Source organism: Meriones unguiculatus, assembly GCF_030254825.1.
Source record: "Meriones unguiculatus strain TT.TT164.6M chromosome 13 unlocalized genomic scaffold, Bangor_MerUng_6.1 Chr13_unordered_Scaffold_34, whole genome shotgun sequence".
NCBI classification, from domain to species: Eukaryota; Metazoa; Chordata; class Mammalia; order Rodentia; family Muridae; genus Meriones; species Meriones unguiculatus.
In genome coordinates, this window is record NW_026843646.1 from 9,623,222 (window position 1) to 9,646,391 (window position 23,170).

Below are 23,170 nucleotides of genomic sequence, written 5' to 3' on the forward strand. Positions count from 1 at the left end.
GAACAAATGGAAGGTGGGCTAAAAAGATAGAATTGAAGGGGATTGGGAAAGGAAGAGGGCAATGAAAAGGTAATATGAAGAAAGACAGGTAAAATTAAGGGTCATTTGTTTGGTACAGTGGAAACCTAATGCAATAGAAACTTTCTAAAATACATACATGTAAGAAGCCAATATAAATGAAATCACCACATAACAGGAAAGTCCCAACTGGAAATCTTTTGTCACTAAATAAAGCATCCAGTACTGGTAATAGGTTATATTTTACTAAGGTATTAGACAGAGTAGTGTGATTGTAATGCCAAAACAATACAGACTTTTGCCAAGACTATAGGCAGCTTTCCACAATTGAATGCAGTGCCCTCTTGCTGAAGACAACACTTACTAAGTGGAATATAGATAAAAAAAAAAGCTTGTGCCTACATAGAACCTTCACACTTACATTCTAGCAACTTTGATATGGGAAGTACTCTGAAACTACAAGAGGAGAAATATAAACACTAACCCAGCTACCAAACTTTTGAAGTATAACAATGTCCTACCTGTAAGACATATTAGTGCAAGAGTTGTAGGAGTAAATAACCAATCTACAGTATGACTTAAGGCCCACTTCACATGATGAAATCCACACCTGATACTGGTTTATTGATCAAGAAAAATAAATTACACAGCCCATGGTTCTGGGGGAAAAGCAAATACTGCATTCTACTAAAAGTAATAAAATGACCATTGACACCTTTCTGCTATACTCATAGACCAGTATCTTGTTCAGCTATTATTAAAAAAAAATGTCATCCTGCATCTGATGGAGACAAATTCAAAGACCCATAGAGAAAATAGACAGTCAGTGAGAGACCTCAGAATATGCCCTTCAGACTCTTCAGTAATTCAGCCAGAAGAGTGTAAGAGCCAGAAAGGATAGAGCATATCAAAGAACAAAGCTCTATAAATTAAGAGGACTGAAGAATAGATAAACTGTGAGAGACTGAGGCAGCATGCACAAGGCTTTTAGTGTTCTCTCCCTAGCCCTATCTCTAATTGATAAGTGCTTGCAAATGAAAATGTAGTTTTCTCCAAGGGACACTCATTTTATCCAAGGGACTACTCTTAATTGTATTTTTAAGAGTACATTTCAAAAGGTAGATGGCCAAAAATTTCCCTCACTGGCAAGTTTGGATTCTCATGTCCTAGAATTCTGGCATGCATTTAAAATTTTTTATCATAGTTCTCACTTTAATTTGCTGAAGATTTTTTTATTTTTAAAGCTACATGTCCTCTGTGTGTATAGCATTGTTTCAAGTTTAATATTTTATGAAAATCCTGCATGTATGATCAAGTCTGCATCATTTCCCAACTTGGGCTCTTTTTCTTTTTCTTTTCCTACTCGGATGTGCTTACTTTTATCTTTTTGCTATTTTATTTTCTTATTATACATTATAGCCCTCCCTTTTTAATATGAGGGAGAATTTAGACAGGATAGAAAAGAAGATAGGAAAGAGTTTCCAGGATTAAAGGAAGGGAAAATTTTAATCCGGATGAATATGTAAGTAAAGTGACTATTTTTAAAAGAAAAAAAAAAGGAGAAGGAGGAGAATGAAGAGAAAGAATAAAGAAGGAGGAGTTGGAGAAAGAAAAGAGAAGCAGGAGGAGGAGAAGGATGAGAAGAAGATGATGATGATTATGAAGAAGAAGAAGTAAAAGAACAACAATTGTGTCAAAAGAAATGTTAAATAGCCATGCACAAAAGATCCAGAAAATCTAAAAAGTTCAAAAAAGTAATTTATGAATAATAAAAATAGAAAAAGAAGACAAAACTCAGATCAAAATTCTAGAAAATATTTTCAGGAAAATAATAGAAGAATGTATCCTTAACCTAATGAAGAAGGGGTAGCCTATAAAAGTACAAAAAGTATATAGAACAACAATTAAAGTGTACCAGAAAAGAAATTGTGCTCAGCACATAAAATCAAAACATTAAATGTAAAGAAAAGTATATTAAACAAAGAAGGGATATTAAAAGTTGCAAGTTGAAAATACTAAGTTGCATATTAATTCAGGTTCTTTAGAATAACTCCTGATCTCTCAAGAGAGAAAGAATGAATAATCCCAAGCATCAAATCAGGAGGCAAAAAACCCACACCATAACTACAAAATAAAGGGAAATAATAAACATTGCTCATTGAAATCTCTCAACTTGGATGCTCAATTCTCCAATAGAAAGTCAGGAACTAACAGAATGGACTAGACAACAATGTCCATTCTTCTGCTGCATCTACTGAACACTCTTTATCATCCAGGTTGGACAGCATCTCTGTTTAAAAGGATGGAAGGAGACAGTAGAAGAAAGTGGACCAAAAAAGAAGTTTAGGGGAACTTTATTTTATACAGTTCACACACAAAAAATACCTAAAATTCTTGAGTCAATTTAAAACAGAGTATGTACTGTACACACTGAATGAGGAGTTCCACCATTATCCATGTGAAACAGATGACTTGGGCTGCTCCAGCACACATCTACACTCATGTTTACTGAAGCACAGCTTACCATGTGCTAAGATAGAATGGACTTGATTGTCCTGTATCACATGAGTGCAAAATATAATATTATTCAATTTTTTTATTCATGGAAAACATGTACTTTTGTTTTTTGATATTTTTAATATAATCACATTATTTCTCGTTTCTCTGTCCTCCCTAAAAAATCTTTCATATATCCCTCTTTTGGCTCTTTCAATTTCAAGTCTTGGGTTGACAATAACAGCTATTACATGTATCATGCATATGTGTGTGTGTGTGTGTGTGTATGTAAGAGTGAGAGAGAACATTTATCATTTCAAGAAAGGCAATCATTTTACTTTGAAATTGTGGATGAACTAAAAATGTATCATCAAAAATTGTGACCTTAGCTAGACACAGAAATCAAACATTGTCTGACTTCAGTCCTAATTGGGCTAAAAGAAGTCAGTACTCTGAAATAAGAACTGAATAGTCAGTATTAGAGCCTGAACATCAGGGTGTAGTGGCATGACTTGTCAAAGAACACATTTCAGTGACAAGGGGAATAATATAAAGAAATACTTCAGGGTGCGTGCATAAGAGACATTAATCATAGCTTACATTGTTTACTTGAGAAATATTCTGTGTATATTTTTTAAATCTCAGTAACCAAAATGTTGTAATTACTGTGTAAGAGATATTAATTTATTTATATCTTATTTATTCTTCCATTAATTTCCTTCCATTTTCATCCTCCTGAATTTTAAATAATCATTCTTTGCTCCTCTTCAAGCCACTTTTTTCATAAACTATTTTTACACACTTAACATACCAAAATTTGATTTGTGCAATATTTTACAATATTATAATACTAGGAATATATGACAAACCACTGAATTTTATCAAGGGTATTTATTATATATAGTATTACAGGAAAAAGGAAAGTGAGTAGAGATGAAATACTATTCTTTCTAGTTGTTTTTAAGAGACAGTTGCCTGAGTCCAGCCATCTCAGGAAAAAAAAAAACCTCATTTTTTTCTTTTTTATTATTACAATTTATTCACTTTGTTTTCTGGCTGTAAGCCCCTCCTTCATCTTCCACCAGTTACAAACTACCTCCCTCTTCTACCCCTATGCCCCTCTCCTAGTCCAATGATAGGGGAAGTCTTCCTTTCCTACTATCTTCTCAAGTCTTACCAAGAATGGCTGCACCTTCTTCCTCTGTGGCCTGGCAAGGCTGCACCTTCCAGGAGTACGTGATCAAGTAGTCTTCCACTGAGTTCATGTTAGAAACAGCTGCTGTTACCCTTAATAGGAAACTCACATGGAAACTGAGATACTTATCAGCTACATCTGAGAAGGGGTTCTAAGTGTTCTTTATGCATGGTCCTTGGTTGGAACAGGACCGACCTCCAGGGCCCATACTTTTTTGGCCTTCTTGTGGGGGCCTCTCCCATCCAGGTCTTTCTATCTCCTGAATCTTCCATATTATTCCATGCTCTCTGCCCAAAATTTGGCTATGAGTCTAATCATCTGCTTCAATTCTCTGCTAGTTAGATTCTTTTAGAGGCCCTCTGCGGTAGGTTCCTGCCCTGTTCCCTGTCTTCTCCCATTACTGATATCTATCCCATTTTTGCCCTTCTAAATGAGGATTAAGCATCTTCCCTAGGGTTCTTCCTGTTGTTTAGATCCTTCAGGACTATAGATTTTAGTGTTTTTAATCCTACATTATTTGACTAATATCCACATATAAGTGAGTATATACCATGAGTGTCTTTCTGCTTCTGGATACCTCACTCAGAGAGGGTGGTCTTTTCTAGTTGTGTCCATTTGCCTGCTGATTTCCTTGTTTTTAATTGCTGAATACTATTGCATTGTATAAATGTGCCACAATTTCTGTGTCTATTCCTCGGTTTAGGGACATCTAAGTTGTTTCCAGATTCTGGCTATTGTCAATAAAGCTGTTATGAGTATAGCTGAGCAAATGTCCTTGTTGTATGGTTGATAATCTTCTTAATATATGCCCAGAGTTGGTATAACTGAATATTCTAGTAGCACTATTCATAATTTTCTGATAAAGCACCAGATTGATTACCAAAGTGGTTGTACAAGTTTATATTCCCACCAGCAATGGAGAAGGGTTCCCTTTTCTCCACATCCAGTCCAGCTTGTGTTGCAGATGATGTGATAGTATACATGAATAATACTAAAAAATTCAACCAGGGAACTCCTACAGCTGATAAACAACTTCAGCAAAATGACTGGATACAGAATTAAATTTAAAAATTCTGAAGCCCTTCTTTATACAGAAGACAAATGGGCTCAGAAAGAAATTAGGGAAACAAAACCCCTTTACAAAAGCCACAAATAACATAGAGTACCTTGGTGTGACTCTAATCAAGCAAGTGAATGACTTGTATGAAAAAAAGAACTTCAGGAAGATATCAGAAGATCTCCCATTTTCCAGGATTGGTGGATTAACATAGTAAAAATGGCCACTCTACCAAAATAAATCTAAAGAGCCAATGCAATTCCAATCAAAATACCAGCACAACTCATTACAGACATTGAAAGAACAATTCTCAGTTTCATATGGAAAAACAAAAAACCCAGAATTGATTTTAAAAAATGCCTGTACAATAAAAGCTTTTCTGGAGATATCTTCATCTGAGATCTCAAGTAGTAGTATAGCGCAACAGTAATAAAAAAATGGCATGGTACTGGCACCTGTACTTTAAATCTAAAGGGGTGTGCATCTACTCATTAATAATTTTTATTAAATCATATCAATAAGCTGAGGGAAAAAACAAGTATAGGGGAATCACCTGCTGTCTCAGTTTTAGACCCAGTTTGAGGGTGCCCAGAGAACCAATGTTACCTTGGGATATTGTTTTGGCTCATCAACCTTAAAACATCCCTGGATTTACTATTAATAGTGTACTTTTCTTAACTTTAAATTGTTCTCTAAGATTTTTTATATCAGAGCCGTTAGCAAAAACATCTTACCTGACTTTATTATCATTCTATTTTTTTTCCAAATTCTTTCTAAGTATAATGGTCATTGCTAACAATCTACATTTATGGCTCCTTTCAAGGGCAGTGCTTAATTCATTAATCTGCTCCAGTAAACATGTGCAAAGAGATCAAGCATTGTTAATTTTAAATGCCAGTGATATTGCCCAGTGATGAGATAGAAGACTTCTTAGAGTTTTCATACAGCTCATGTTATAAGGAATATGGGCATCATAAGGGCAACAAACAGAGAGTTACAAAGAGTACATGAGAGTACAAAGTCCTCAAGAAAATCAGTTCTTGGGATTATGCTTCTCCAAGACAAACTCATCATGACTATGCTCACAGGGGAGCCACATTCCATGAGTTCTACAGCTATTTTACTGTTGCTCCTGTATGGCTCTTGACAGGACCAGGTAGCCAAAATAGTTTGCCTATGGATGGGTGAGGAAGGAGTGAGGTTAACTCAGGCCCTGGGAAGGATAATTCAGGGTATTGCATGGGCTGTACTAGCCTGGAGGACCAGATAACATGGAAGGACTGGAGGATTGTTAGGAGAAAACTGCAGGTAGGTTTGATTTGATATGTTAATTAGGAACCTCTGCCATTAGTTCCAGGATTGAATCTTGCTTCTATGGTAACATAAACTTCAGAGAGAGAAGCATGGTTGCCACTGGATAGTGATTTTCCACAGTGAGCCTACATATATCTTCTTTCTTCTCTTTGAGGGAGGGTAGTTACCCAAACTGGACTCAAATTATTGCTCTTTTGTTTTTCTTACTATTTTTTATTTTATTAATTGTTTTCATTTTTCACAATATATTCATTATATATGCTTATTGAAGGTCACTCCCTAAACTCCTACTGGTCTTACCCTCCCTCCATCTTCTCTCCATACCCTTTCCCTAGTCCACTCAAAAGGAGAGTTCCTCTTATCTGCAATCCACCCATATGTTATTGGAACACTACTCAGCTATTAAAAACAGAGAAATGAAATTTGTGCTTTTACTTCTTTTTCATAGGGCATTGTACTCACCTCAGAAGATTTCATAACATGAAGCTTGCCTGCAACCTTCCCATGAAATAAACACTAGGTATAACTCATTTTAAAGAGTCCCACCCCCAAGACTCTGTGTGATTTACCATCTCACATCAAGAAACATGTGAAATTTGAAATGCTATGAAGTGTGAAACATTTTTTCACAAGCATTTCAGAGAACGTGGTTCTCTTGCTGCCTGGAGGCTGTTTCCCACCAGCCCAGGAAGGAAGGAGGCCCAGAAGATGAGGTATAAAGCTTGGAAGACACCCAAGCATAACAGTGATCAGAACGCTCGGGGAACCACCTCAGAAAGTAAGTTCAACTTTAATTCTAGAAAACAGAGGGTATGTACCCCTTGGGGAGTGACTGGGATGCTCTAAGGATAGGTGTAGATAATTGTTTAAAACAGGGCACATCCGGGATGCTTGATTTGCATTGAACAGCACATTCCTATCATGTGAACAAGAACACGGAACCTAATTATCTTATATTTGAAGGGAGGGGAGAGTTTCTAAGAGGGGATCTGTGTCTAAGGCCATGTATCAAATTTGGTTGGTGGCATCTATGTCTATAGACACTCTCCAGATGAAGTCAGGCAGAGAAAACTCACCCTTGCCATGGTTATACAACTAGGACAGCAGCAGGGTCATACATGGAAGAAAAAGCCTCCTCCCTCACATCTCAAAATGCAGTTTGGATTGTGATGGTTTTCAATAAAACCCCTGGAATAATAGGTATGTGTACACAAAGAAACTTCTACAGGCTACCACTGTTGTCTTACTCTCAGAGAACTTTCTGGCTGGTGTTAGTTCACCATTCCCTACATATTCATCCACTGAACTAAACTTTTCTTGTCTAAAGTGAAGCAATTGAAAACAACAAATGTTGAGAATCAGGTTTATCAATAAGTCTTCCCTAAACACATTTTATAATACTTTTGCATGTAATTGATATTTACCATTCATTGTATTCTTTTTAAAAATAAGTTTATTTACTTTACATTCCAATCATAATCCCCCCTCCCTTGCCTCTCCCCCATTACTACCTTCCATTCCTATTGCCCCTATTCCCTTTCTCCTTCCCCTTCAGAAAAGGGAGGTCATTTTCATTGAGCTAGTTTTTCAGTTCTGTTGCATCTCACTGGACCAAAGAACAAAAAATCCTTTCCACATTGCTTATAGTCACAGAATTCCTCTCCAGTAAGGATACTTTTATGATGATGATAACTCTAGATTTTGCACTATTTTAACACATTCTTAAGTTCTCTCCAGTATGTATCCTTTCAGGATGATGAAAATTATACAAATATGGAATGGTTTCACCATGTTAAAAGCAGTCGTAGGCTTTCTGTCCATTAGGATTTCTTTCATGAGGGTGAAGATAACTCTGAAGTGCAAAAGTTTATTCACATTGGTTGCAGTCAGACAGCTTCTTTCCAGTATGTGTTCTTTTATGTATTAAAAGATGTTATATGCAAAGGCTTTGCCACATATTTATATTCATATGGTTGACCTCCAGAATGTGTTGATTTTTAGGAGATGACTGTTACACGCAAAGGCTTTAATCACACTAAGTACCCTCACAAGGCTTATCTCCACTGTGTGTTTGTGCATGTTTTTGGAGACTACTCTGCTATGCAAAGGCATTATCATGTTGGGTGTATTCATAAGATTTCTCTCCAGTGTGTGTTCTTTTGTCTTATGAGATGACTGTTTTGTGCATAGGCTTTACCACACTCATTACATTTATAAGGTTTCTCTCCAGTGTGTTCGTTTATGGCTTAAGAGAGTACTGTTTTGTGCAAAGGCTTTACCACACTGGTTACATTCATAAAGTTTCTCTCCAGTGTGTGTTCTTTTATGCCGTATGAGAGCACTGATTTGTGCAAAGGCTTTACCACACTGGTTACATTCATAAGGTTTCTCTCCAGTGTGTGTTCTTTTATGGCTTAAGAGAATACTGCTTTTTGCAAAGGCTTTACCACACTCATTACATTCATAAGGTTTCTCTCCAGTGTTTGTTCTTTTATGGCTTAAGAGAGTACTGTTTTCTGCAAAGGCTTTACCACACTGGTTACATTCATAAGGTTTCTCTCCAGTATGTGTTCTTTTATACCATGTGAGATGACTGTTTTTTGCAAAGCCTTTACCATATTGATTACATTTATAAGACTTCTCTACTGTGTGTGTTCTTTTATGCCACATGAGAACAGTGGTATAGGGGAAGGCGTTACCACATAGAGTGCATTCAAAGGGATTCTCTCCAGTATGACTGCTTTCATACCTGCAAATATAATTGGCACATGTGAAAGATTTACCACAGTCATTTCATTACACTAATAAATATATTTATCTATATGAATTAATTTTATAATTCAGTCTAATGGCAAAGAAGAATAAAATTTTAAAGTTTTATCACTTTATTTATATTCAGGGTATTTCCCCTTCGTTATGGGTATTTTTGCAGATCCCTGTGATGGTAAGAGCATTTGTTATGTGATTCACTTTTATAGCATCATTTTTCTATAAGATATTTTCTCAAATATAGGAAGAGTATTGTAAGAATTCAGAGTTTTACCACAGCAATCCCATTCACAAATTTTTGTACTGTATGGATGACACTTCATTTAAAAAGTGAGCAGGACATGAAGAAGTTCCAAATTCCTAGTATTCATAAGTATTTTCAGCAGTATAAGTTTGCTGATGAATTCTCAGTGAAGTTGCAAAACCAATTAACAGTAACCATTTATCACATTCAGAAAATCTACTCAAAATGGGGACTACTACAAAATCAGTTGTTCTTGGAGAAAGATAGGTACACTGCTTCTTTCAATATCCCTATGCTCATGTGTCTTAGAAATATTGTGACATATGATACACCTATTTAAATTATAAGATTAATAAAAGATTCCCACATTGAATTAACAGTTTGTTTTTTGTTCATCATAGACATGCCATATAGGGATTAATGTTTCTCCTCAACAATATTCTTGACTTTCATGAGCTGCTCCTTTCACTAAAATTCACAGTGTTACTGCATGAGTATGAGTAACACTGGTTGCACCATGAAATATTTGCTCATTAGAAGGTTTTGGACACATACTGATCACCTATTCAATGTGTATACCTCTTATAATATCTGACTAGATAGAATGAGAATGACCAGATTGGCAGTTCAACTCAGTAGCTGTTATGTCCATATGATTCAAATGGTATTTTCAGTTACAATATTATTTTATTTTCTTGTATCTTAGGGGAATGCCTTGCAAACACAAATGAGTTACCTGACATTGAAGTACATGGAATTGTAAGATTTTAATGATCATCAGTACACTAAAATCAGTGCTGTTTTTACACTGTTGCTTTTCTTTAAAACTTCCAGGACACAGCCAGCTGTGCTGATACATGCCTTTAATCCCAGCACTTGTGGAGGCAGAAGCAGGCAGATCTGTGTGAGGTTGAGGTCCAGCTGGTCTAAAAAGCAAGTCTAAGTCAAGCCACAGCTATGCAGAAAACAAAAACTATTTCAAAAACAGAAAATAAAAAGCAGCCAACAAACAAACAAACAAACAAACTTCCAGGACACATTAAAATTTCTTAAGATTCATGTCTGTTTCAGCATGCACATAAAGTTACCTTTTATTACTTGTAAAACTTTGAAAATGTTCTTCGATATTATGATCTTCCCAATTGTAGCCTAAAATATAGTACCAGAAAATACATATTATTGGAAATACCATATTATTATTAAGGAAAAACTTAAATCACTATCTTCTGTGACCCTTAGAACCATGTCTCATTTATTCACCACATTCCACCTCATTCTCAATTGGAATTATAGAAGAGTATCAATAATAAAGTAAGAGTTGTCTCCTTATTTTAAAAGTGAAAGAAAATTTGCAGTCTTACCTATAGCAGTGAGGTTTTTACAGGTCTCTAACATCACATCTTTGTAGAGTTGCTTCTGGGAAGGTTCCAGCAAAGCCCACTCTTCTTGGCTGAATTTCACATGCACATCATTGAAGGTCACTGAATTCTAAAATATGTGATACATGTGTACAACAGAAACAGAGGCACCAATATAAATTTATACTTCATTGGAAATATATTCACATATTTCTAGTACTTCTTTCATTTATTTTGTGACACAGAAGTGCTAATGTTAGACAGTTAGGTGTTGTGCATCAGGTGAAGGAGGGGAGAAGGAAAAGCCTAAAGATTACATTGTAAGAAAAACCAAAACTGTGCTTTTAAGACCTATGTTACAGGAGTTTCATCAGTTTGTGAAACATGAATCTAAAGTATCCAGCAGTTGGATTCTTGAGCAATCTATGAATTGTGTTCAGTTACTTGGATGAGTTGGTCAGGACCCTGTCAAGAGACAGGTGGAAGGAAAAAAACATAGTCACGATATTTTTTCTCTAGCAACAAATAAGATGTGGTGATCAGGGGACACTGGCATCAGTCCAAAGACAACTTGGCACTGAATATCATGTTTTGTCCAGGCATCAGGGATATGACATATTAGTATGTGAAAAGGGGGGCTTGTATATTTGTGGACAGGAAAGTGGACTATGGTGAACACATGGATAAAAATAATGTGAGGTGGCAAACAACAATAATCATAGCTGATAAGATCATATTCGTGAGTGACCAGACAAAAGAAAAGGCATAGAACACATGATTTTTCTTTGATAATTATTTTATATATTATCCTTTCCAAATTATATATAGTCTATAGTTTATATTTAAAAGGATGTGCTAATGTTATCAATAAGTCATTCTTAGAAGAAAACTGAATAACTGTGTCATATCTGAACCTTTTGAATACGATACAGCCTTGAAATAGACATGCCAATTAATGTGGACAAAAACAAACAGAAAGAAGAGTGTGAAATAGAAAGAGAAAGATAGAGATGGAGATACAGAGAGAAATGAACATATGAACAGTACTGATTACATATCAGAGAAATTTATGAACATTTATTAACTACAAAAAATGATGGACAAGCTGGGTGTATTCAGTTATGTGTCTAATTCCATCACTCAGGAGGCAGAGGCAGGTGAATCTCAATGAGTTGGATGCCAGCATGATCTATGCAAAGAGTTCTAGGACAGCCAGACCTATATTGTAAGACAGAGCCTCCCCTAAAAGTTAATCAAACAAATATTATAGGTAGAAAAAACTCAGAGCTCTTTACTGATGCTCCTACAAGAAATTATACATTCAATCCAATTCTGTATTACTCTTCCAGAAACCAGCAGTGCCACAGCTTAAACTATAACATTAATAAGATCTTACTAAAAGGAAATGCGTGTTTGAAAAGTTAAAAAAATTAGCAATGTAAATGCTGATCATAAATAAGCAACATAAGGCAGGAGAGATGGCTCAGCAGTGAGGAGCTCTTGCTGCTCTTGCAAATAATTGGGCTCAATTGTCAGTGTTTACATGGAACTCACTTCTATCCATTATTCAAGGTTCATGAGTTCTGAGGCAATCTTCTAACTTGTGTAAGGAGCAGGCACACAAGAGGTGCATAGTCATGCATATAAGCAAAATACTCATATTCAGTAAAAATTAAAAAAAACAGATCCCAGATGGCAGAGCTGATTGCACACTGTGTCTGATCAGCAGGGTAGCAGAGACTGCACAGTGACCAATAGTTGAAACAGTAGGCCACAAAACGCCACTGACTGTGTTTTCCAGGTGAAAGGAAACCCAATGGTGAAGGAAAAAATTGCTTCCAACCTCAGAGCACTGAACTAAACCCTGGAAAAGTTCCTGGGATGTTGCAGCTGGAATGAGATTTTCAAGCAAATGGACACAAGAAACAAGCAGGAGTAGCAATTCTAATATCTCATATAACAGACATGCAATCAAAATTAATTGAAAGAGATGAGGAAGGATACTTCAAACTCATAAAAGGAAAATTCTACCAAGATGGTGTCTCAATTCTGGGCAACTATGCCCCAAATTCAAGGGCACCCACTTTTGTAAAAGAAACATTAATAAAGTTTAAAGAACATTTCAATCTGTACACATTAATAGTGAGAGACCACAACAACTCACTATCATCAAAGGACAGAGCAGTGAAACAAAACCTAAAATGAGATATAATGACACTAATGGATGTCATGAATTAAATGGACCTAAAAGATATCTAGAGAAATGTTCACCCAATCAGAAAAGAATATATCTTCTTTTCAGCACCTCATGGACCCTTCTCTAAAACTGACCATACAGTAGGTCACAAACCAGGCCTCAACAGATACAAGATTGAAGTAATATCTTGTATCCTATCAGACCATGATGGACTAAAGATGGATCTTGACAATAACAGAAATAGCAAAAAGCCTTCACACACATGTAACCTGAACAACTCCCTACTCAATGAAATCTGGGTCAGGGAAGAAATAAAGAACTTCCTACAGTTCAATGAAAATGAAGGCACATCATACCCAAACTTATGAGATGCAATGAAAGCAGTCTTAAGAAGAGATTTTAAAGCACTAATTGCCTTCATAAGGTATTGGAAACTTCTCATACAAGGAACTAAGTGGCACAACTGAATATTCTAGGAAAAAAGAAATAGACACACCCAAAAGGAGTAGACCACTAGATAACCAAACTCAGGGCTGAAATCAATAAATTAGGAACAAAGAGAACAATTCAAACAATCAAGAAAACCAGGAGCTAGTTCTTTGAGAAAATAAAAAAACAAACTATTAGTCAACTAAGAAAATGGCAGAGAGACACTATCCAAATCAACCAAGTCTGATAAAAAGAGAGACATAACAGACGCTGAGAAAATCCAAAGAACCATTAGCTCTTATATCAAAAGCTTATATGCCACAAAATTTAAAAATCAAAATGAAATATACAGTTTTTTTTTATTGTTTCCACTTACCAAAGTTGAATCAAGATCAGGTAAAGAAATTTAAAAGTCTTACATCCCCTCAGCGAATAGAAGCAAACATCAAAAGACTCCCAACCAAGGGACAAATGATTTCAGAGCAGAATACTACCAGAGCTTCAAAGAAGAGAGAATACCGATATTCTTCAAACTATTTCATAAAATATAAATGGAAGCAACATGACCAAACTCCTTTTGTAAGACTGCAGTCACCTTGATAAATCCTCAAAGACCTAAAAAAGAAAGAGAATTTCAGACCAATCACTCTTATGAACAATAATGCAAAAATACTCAATAAAATACTCACAAACCAAATCCAAGAACATATCAAAGATATCATCCACCATGACCAAATAGGCTCCATCCCACGCATGGAGTGGTGATTAAATACATGGAATCCATCAATGTAATCCATCATATAAATAAATTGAAGAAAACAACAACCACACAATCATTTCCTTAGATGCTGCAAAAGCATTTGACAATATCCAACACTTACTCTTGTTTAAAGTCTCAAAGAGACTGAGGATATAAGGCACATACCTAAAAACAGTGAAGGCAATACACAGCAATCCTATAGCTAACATCAAACAAAATGGAAAGAAAGTTAAATCAATGCCACTGAACTCAGAGACAAGGCAAGGCTATCCACTCTCTCTAAATCTCTTCAATATAGTACCTGAAGTAATATCTAGAGCAATAAGACAACTAAAGGAGTTTAAGGGAATACAAATTGAAAAGGAAGAACTCAAAGTATCACTATTCACAGATGAAATGACAGTATACATTTGTGTCCCCAAAAGTTCTACCAGGGAATGCCTACAATTGAAAAACACTTCAGCGAACTGGCTGGATACAAAGTTAATCAGTAGCACTCCTATATACAAAGGACAAACTACCTGAGAAAGAATTAGGGAAACAACACCCCTCACAATAGCCAGAAAAAAAAACCCATAAAGTATCTTGGTGTTACCCTAACCAAGCAAGTGAAAAACCTATATGAAAAAAAAAAAACCTTCAAGCCTCTGAAAAAAGAAATTGAAGAAGATAACAAAAGATAGAAAGATCTCTCATGCTCATGGATCAGTATGATCAACATAGTAAAAATTGCCATATTACCAAAAACAATCTACAGATTCAATGATATCTCATCAAAATATCAACACAATTTCTTACAGACCTTGAAAGAACAATTCTCAGCTTCATATGAAAACAAAACAAACAAACAAACAAACAAACACCAGAATAGCTAAAACAATTCTGTACAAAAACAGATCTTCAAGAGGTTTCTCCATCCCTTATCTCAAACTATACTATAAAGCAACAGTAATAAAAACAGCATGGTACTATTACAGAAACAAACTGGTGAATCAATGGAATTGAAGAAAAGGCTCATAAATAAACCCACAAATCAATGGACACTTAATTTTTGACAAAGAAGCCAAAACCATGCAATGAAAAAAAAAATGGCAATATCTTCAACAAATGGTGCTGGTATAACTGGAAGTCTACATATAGCAAAATGAAAATAAATCCATATTTACCATCCCGCACTTAACTAAAGTCCAAGGTGATCAAAGACTTCCAAAATAAAACCAGACACACTAAATCAGTTAGAAGAAAAAGGGGGAAATAAATAACCTGGATCACATTGGCATAGAAGATAACTTCTTGAAAAAAACACCAAGAGCACTGGCTCTAAGATCAACAATTGATAAATAGAATCTCATTAAACTAAAACCTTCTATGAATCAAAGAACTCTGTCAATAGAACAAATCAACAGCCTACACCTAAGAAAAGATCTTCACCGGTGGGAGGGGCAAGATGGCGGAGCCGGGAGGACTCTCATTCTGAGCAGCAGCACAGCAGGATCAGCACAGTGACCAGCAATCAGAACTCTCGGCCATAAAACACAGTCATTGTGTTTCCCAGGTGAGAGGATACCCCACGGTGGGGGATTCAATCAGCTTTTAACTCACCCTGCTAAACCGCGGAAGAGATCACGGTTCCGCCAGACGCTTGGCTGCCGGCCGCCAGCCCCAGCCCCAACCCAGAGCCACAAGCCAGTGTCTCTGGTCACGGTCCCAGACTGAACCCTGGGCACCACACTATCAGAGACTGGAATTTTCAGTCGAGAGATAACCCCAGGGTACAGGAAACGATTGGGACCGGCCTTAGGTCACCCAGACATCCCCTGGAAAAGACTCGGGCGGGTTCCATGGGCACCCCAGAAGCCAGCCCGGAGCCAGAGCCGGGAACCCAGGATCCAGCACAGAGCCCTGCCTGCCTGCGTGCCTGATTCACTGCGGGAGATAGAAACGGCGGGTCTGATCTCAGAGCACTCAGCTCACCCCCAACCTGAAAAGGTCCCCGGAAAATTATCCAGCTCAGGGAGCCACTCAGGTTCCCAAAAGCCGCAAAGGCAGACACAGGCAGTTTCTGCGCACCAGACAGCTGGCAGAGACTGAGCCGCCATCACACAGCTGTGCTCCAGGCACAGGCAATTTCTGCGGCCAGCCAGCTGGCGGACACTGAGCAGTGTGCACCAGGGCAAAAAAAGACACTAGGAGTCCGTGTCTCCAGAGAATCCACGGGGAAGGAAGGAAACTGTACTGATCTAAATCACCCAATCCTTCCCTAGAAAAAGTCTAGCAGTCTAGTGGGGCCGAGGCGCCAGCACTCAGCTGTGCTCCAGACACAAGCACAAACAGTTGAGACGCGCCTGATGTCCAACTGGGTCACAGCAGCTGATCATTAAATTTGCAACAAGAAACCCAGAAACAGGGCAGCTGCCCTCAGGACTTCCCTGGGTGAGAGGAGAACCCTCTCGACTAACAAAGACCACAGTTGCCACTCAGGTCTATATCCCTGAGGTGAGCAACTCCTGAAAAAAACACCAGCCATCCAGGGACTATACCCAAAAAGCTGAGAAGACATCCTTCAGGAAAAACCAGCTTTCTGCAAAGGGGATTCTCTCCACCACAGGATCCCCAGGAACCACCAGAAAATAACCCTAAACACCTAAGATAACACAATGGGTAGAGGCCAGCGTAAAAGCTCAAGCAACAAAAGACAGAGCAATATGGCATCTCCAGAACCCAGTTACCCAGGGGCAAGTAGCCCTGGACACCCCACCATAACTGAAATCCAAGATGACCTAACAAGTATGCTCATGAAGATGATAACAGAGGAAACAAATAAGATTCGTAAAGACATAGAGGAAGATAAACTCAAACAGAATATTGCCATCCGTAAAGAAATAGAGGAAGCTGCAGCCAAACAGTTTATGGCCTTTAGAAAGGAAATGCTTAAAACACTGAATGAAATGATAGAAACAGAGTTGAAGGAACTAAAAGAAAAACAGGAAAGTACAATCAGACAGGTGAAGGAAGTAAACAAAACAACTCAAGACCTGAAGATAGAATTGGAAAAATTAAAGAAAACACAAATGGAAGAAATAATGGAAAGGAAGAATCTAGGGAAGAAAACAGGAACTACAGAGGTAAGCATAACCAACAGACTACAAGAGATGGAAGAAAGAATCTCAGGTGTAGAAGATACAATGGAAGAAATCGATGTATCTGTCAAAGAAAATGTTAAATCCGAAAAATTCCTGACACAGACCGTCCAAGAAATGCAAGACAATATGAAAAGACAAAACCTAAGAATAATAGGTATAGAGGAAAAAGAAGACTCCCTTCTCCAAGGCCCAGAAAATATTTTCAACAAAATCATTGAAGAAAATTTCCCCAAGCTAAAGGAGAGGCCAATTAGAATACATGAGGCCTACAGAACACCCAACAAATTTGACCAGAAAAGAAAATCCTCCCGCCACATAATAATCAAAACAGTAAGTATACAGAACAAAGAAAAAATACTAAAAGCTGCAAGGGAAAAAGGCCAAGTAACATATAATGGCAAACCCATTAGAATCACACCTGACTTTTCAACAGAGACTATGAAAGCCAGAAGGGCCTGGACGGATATCATGCAGACCCTAAGAGAAAACAGATGTCAGCCCAGGCTACTATACCCAGCAAAACTCTCAGTCCTCATAGATGGAGAAAACAAGATATTCAATGACAAAAACAAATTTCAAGAATACCTACAAACAAATCCAGCATTACAGAAGACACTGGAAGGGAAAATACAACCCAAGAAAGCTAGCTACATTCAAGAAAACACAGGAAATAAATAACCTCACTTCAGTAAAACAAAAAGCAACCAAGCACACAACCTGATGACCACAGCCAACATCAAAATCAAGAGATCTAACAGCCACTGGTCATTAATCTCTCTCAACATCAATGGACTCAACTCTCCAATAAAAAGACACAGATTAACAGAATGGATACGTAAACAAAACCCAGCAATCTGTTGCATACAAGAAACACACCTAAGACACAAAGATAGACATTACCTGAGGGTAAAGGGTTGGAAGACGACTTTCCAAGCAAACAGACCCAAGAAGCAAGCAGGAGTAGCCATTCTAATATCTGATAAAATAGACTTTCAACCAAAATTAATCAAAAGAGATGGGGAAGGACACTTCATACTCATTAAGGGAAAATTCCACCAGGAAGACATCACAATCCTGAACATCTATGCCCCAAATACAAGGGCACCCACATTTGTGAAAGAAACATTGATAAAATTTAAAGCACATATAGATCCCCACACATTAATAGTGGGAGACTTCAACACCCCACTCTCAACAAAGGACAGGTCAACCAAACAGAAATTAAACAAAGAAACAATGTCTCTGACAGAGGTCATGAATCAAATGTACCTAACAGACATTTACAGAACTTTACACCCAAACACAAAAGAATTTACCTTCTTCTCAGCACCTCATGGAACCTTCTCCAAAATAGACCACATAGTGGGTCACAAAGCAAGCCTCAACAGATACAAGAAGATTGAAATAATCCCATGTATCTTGTCTGATCACCATGGAATAAAGCTGGACCTCAACAATAACAGAAATAACAAAAAGCCTACACACACATGGAAACTGAACAACTTGTTACTAAATGACAGCTGGGTCAGGGAAGAAATAAAGAAAGAAATTAAAGTCTTTCTAGAAATCAATGAAAATGAAGACACAATATACCTGAACTTGTGGGACACAATGAAAGCAGTGCTAAGAGGAAAGTTCATAGCACTAAGTGCCTTCAAGAAGAAATTCGAGACAGCTCATTCAAGCACCCTAATGGCTCACTTAAAAACCCTAGAAAAAGAAGAAGCAGACACACCAAGAAGGAGTAGACGGCTGGAAATAATCAAACTCAGGGCTGAAATCAATCAATTGGAAACAAATAAAACAATTCAAAGAATCAATGAAACCAAGAGCTGGTTCTTTGAGAAAATCAACAAGATCGACAAACCCTTAGCCAGGCTAACTAAAAGGCAGTGAGACACCACCCAAATCAACAAAATCAGAAATGAAAATGGGGATATAACTACAGACACTGAGGAAATCCAAACAATCATTAGGACTTACTTCAAAAGTCTATATGCCACAAAATTTGAAAATCTAAATGAAATGGACAATTTTCTTGATCAATTTGACTTACCAAAGCTGAACCAGGAGCAGGTAAATCAACTAAATAGACCTATATCCCCCAAGGAAATAGAAGCAGTCATCAAAAGTCTCCCATCCAAAAAAAGCCCAGGACCAGATGGCTTCAGCGCAGAATTCTACCAGACCTTCAAAGAAGAGCTAACACCTTCAAACTATTCAACAAAATAGAAACAGAAGGAATATTACCAAATTCATTCTATGAAGCCACAGTCACCTTGGTACCTAAACCTCACAAAGACTCAACAAAGAAAGAGAATTTCCGGCCAATCTCCCTTATGAACATTGATGCAAAAATACTTAATAAAATACTTGCAAACCGAATCCAAGAACACATCAAAGATATTATCCACTATGACCAAGTAGGCTTCATCCCAGGTATGCAGGGGTGGTTCGATATACGGAAATCCATCAATGTGATCCACCATATTAACAAACTGAAAGAAAAAAACCACATGATAATCTCCCTAGATGCTGAAAAAGCCTTTGACAAAATCCAACATCCATTCATGTTCAAAGTATTGGAGAGATCAGGGATACAAGGCACATATCTAAACATAGTAAAGGCGATATACAGCAAGCCTATAGCCAACATGAAACTGAATGGAGAGAAACTTAAAGCAATCCCACTGAAATCAGGGACAAGACAAGGCTGCCTACTCTCTCCATATCTCTTCAACATAGTGCTGGAAGTCCTTGCTAGAGCAATAAGACAGTTGAAGGAGATCAAGGGGATACAAATTGAAAAGGAAGAAGTCAAATTATCACTATTTGCAGATGATATGATAGTATACATGAGTGACCCCAAAAACTCTACCAGGGAACTCCTACAGCTGATAAACACCTTCAGCAAAGTGGCAGGATACAAAATTAACTCAAAAAAATCAGTAGCCCTCCTGTATACAAAAGACAAAAGGGCTGAGAAAGAAATTAAGGAAACAACACCCTTCAAAATAGCCACAAATGACATAAGGTACCTCGGAGTAACCCTAACCAAGGAAGTCAAAGACTTGCATGAAAAAAATTTCAAATCTCTGAAGAAAAAATTAGAAGAAGATATGAGAAGATGGAAAGATCTCCCATGCTCTTGGCTTGGTAGGATTAACATAGTAAAAATGGCCATCTTACCAAAAGCAATCTACAGATTCAATGCAATGCCCATCAAATTACCAACACAATTCTTTACAGACCTGGAAAGAAAAATTCTCAACTTCATATGGAATAACAAGAAACCCAGAATTGCTAAAACAATCCTCTACAATAAAAGATCTTCCGGAGGTATCTCCATCCCTGATCTTAAGTTGTACTATAGAGCAACAGTTTTAAAAACTGCATGGTACTGGCATAGAAACAGAATGGTGGATCAATGGAACCGAACAGAGGACCCAGAAATAAACCCACACACTTATGGACACCTGATATTTGACAAAGATGCCAAAACCATACAAATGGTGCTGGTCTAACTGGATGTCTACATGTAGAAAAATGAAAATAGATCCATACTTGTCACCCTGCACAAAACTGAAGTCCAAGTGGATCAAAGACCTCAACATAAAACCAGACACATTAAATCGGCTTGAAAAAAAAGTGGGAAATACCCTAGAACTCATTGGCACAGGGGAAAACTTCCTGAACAGAACACCAACAGCACAGGCTCTAAGAGCAACAACCAATAAATGGGACCTCATGAAACTGAAAAGCTTCTGTAAAGCAAAGGACACCGTCATCAAAACAAAGCAACCACCTACAGATTGGGAAAGAATCTTCACCAACCCTTTATCGGACAGAGGACTCATATCCAGTATATATAAAGAACTAAAGAAGCTGAAAAGCAGCAAACCAAGTAATCCACTTAAAAATGGGGAACAGAGCTAAACAGAGAATTCTCTGTAGAGGAATACCGAATGGCAGAGAAGCACTTAAAGAAATGCTCAACCTCACTAGCCATTAGGGAAATGCAAATCAAAACAACCCTGAGATTTCACCTTACACCCATGAGAATGGCCAAGATCAAAAACTCAACTGACAACACATGCTGGAGAGGTTGTGGAGAAAGGGGAACCCTTCTCCACTACTGGTGGGAATGTAAACTTGTACAACCACTCTGGAAATCAATCTGGCGCTTTCTCAGACAACTAGGAATAGCGCTTCCTCAAGATCCAGCCATACCACTACTGGGCATATATCCAAAAGAGGCTCAAGTACACAAAAAGGACATTTGATCAACCATGTTTGTAGCAGCTTTATTTGTAATAGCCAGAAGCTGGAAACAACCCAGATGCCCCTCAACTGAAGAATGGATGCAGAAATTGTGGTACATCTACACAATGGAATATTACTCAGCAATGAAAAATAAGGAAATCATGAAATTCGCAGGTGAATGGTGGGATCTGGAAAGGATCATCCTGAGTGAGTTGTCCCAGAAGCAAAGAGACACACATGGTATATACTCATATAGACATACAACATAGGACAAACCCACTAAAACCTGTGCATCTAAAGAAACTAAGCAAGAGAGAGGACCCTAACTAAAATGTCCAATCCCCATCCGGAAAGGCAAAGAGGATGGACATCAGAAGAAGAAGAAAACAGGAAACAACCTAGGAACCTACCACAGAGGGCCTCTGAAAGCCTCTGCCCTTCAGACTATCAAAGCAGATGCTGAGCCGGATGGGCAACTGTTGGGCAGGTGAACGGAATTTTAGGTAAGAACTGGGAAATAGTAAGAGCTGGAGAGGACAGGGTCTCCACAAGGAGAGCAACAGAACAAGAAAATTTGAACACAGGGAATTTCCCAGAGACTCATACTCCAACCAAGGACTATTCATGGACATAACCCAGAACCCCTGCACAGATGTAGCCCAGGGCAGTTCAGAGTCCAATTGGGTTACATAGTAATGTGAAGAGGGACTGCCTCTGACATAATCTGATTGGCCTGCTCTTTGATCACCTCCCTCTGGGGGGGAGCAGCCTTACCAGGCCATAGTAGAGGACAATACAGCCACTTTTGATGTGAACTGACAGACTAAGATCAGAAAGGAGAGGAGAACCTCCCCTATTAGTAGAATTGGGGAGTGGCATGCAAGCAGAGGGAGGAGGGAGGGTGGGATTGGGAGGAGAGGATGGAGGGGCTTATGGGGGGATGCAGAATGAATAAAGTGTAATTGATGAAAAAATTTAAAAAAAGGGAAAAAAATAATTTAAGAACCTTAAATGACTTTCAAAATTGGAGGAAAACATGGAGTTAGTCAATTGGCATGGAGCACGTCTCGCCCCTGGGGACAATGGTCTCCTGAACCTACTCAGACCTCGGACACCACCACTGCTAGTTCTAGAACTGACGCAGGATGTTCCAACGAGGGGTTAAAGCTTCTCATAATATTTCCTATAAGCCCACACCTGTTTGTCTATATCCCTCATTTTTATTCATTATTAGCCAGATAGAGCCAAGTAATTGTGGTAATGATACTTGCTTTTTTGCCCAATGCTGGAATGCTAGTAAATTTAGGTATGCCCTGGTTACTCGCATGCCTCACTGGATGCCTGTGCCCGTTGATGCCCCTCACGCTATGACTCTCTTCAGACAGAAAAGGGATCTTGGAACTACAGCCACCATTGTTACTGCCATTTCATTGCGGCTGTTGGAGCTACCACCAGGGCATTAGCCATGAGTCATACTGGGCAGACTGCTCAGACCCTGAATAATCATTTAGCCAATGTAGCTCATGCCTTAGTTGTACATAAAGGAATTAATGCTCAACTAAAAGGAAGCTTGATGGTGGTCAATCAGAGGATTGACCTCTTGCAGGAGCAAATTGATACCCTATGGCAAATTGCTCAACCTGGCTGTCAATGAAAGTATGCTGGACTTTGTGTCACTAGCATACAACATGAGAATTTTTCCTGTGCTGCAAATCTGTCTAAACAATTGTCGAGCTATATTTTAGGTAATTGGACTGGAGAATTCGATACTACGATGGAGCAGCTGAGAGTGGCCATTGTCACAGTAAATTCTACCAGAGTGGACGCAGGACTAGCCACAGGATTATCAACATGGATTGCTGCAGCCATGAATCATCTGAAGGAATGGGCGGGCATGGGAGCGTTAGCAGGCCTTCTGGTGTTGGTC

General features: G+C 38.0%; 2 pseudogenes; one reads left to right on the top strand and one right to left on the bottom strand.

Annotated features, from left to right (window-relative positions):
- Positions 1-7,983: 7,983 nt before the first annotated feature.
- The window catches only part of LOC110543455 (zinc finger protein 665-like), a 127,697-nt pseudogene continuing 112,510 nt past the window's right edge, over positions 7,984-23,170 (bottom strand).
- Positions 8,997-11,220, top strand: LOC110544210 (single-stranded DNA-binding protein, mitochondrial-like; annotated as a pseudogene).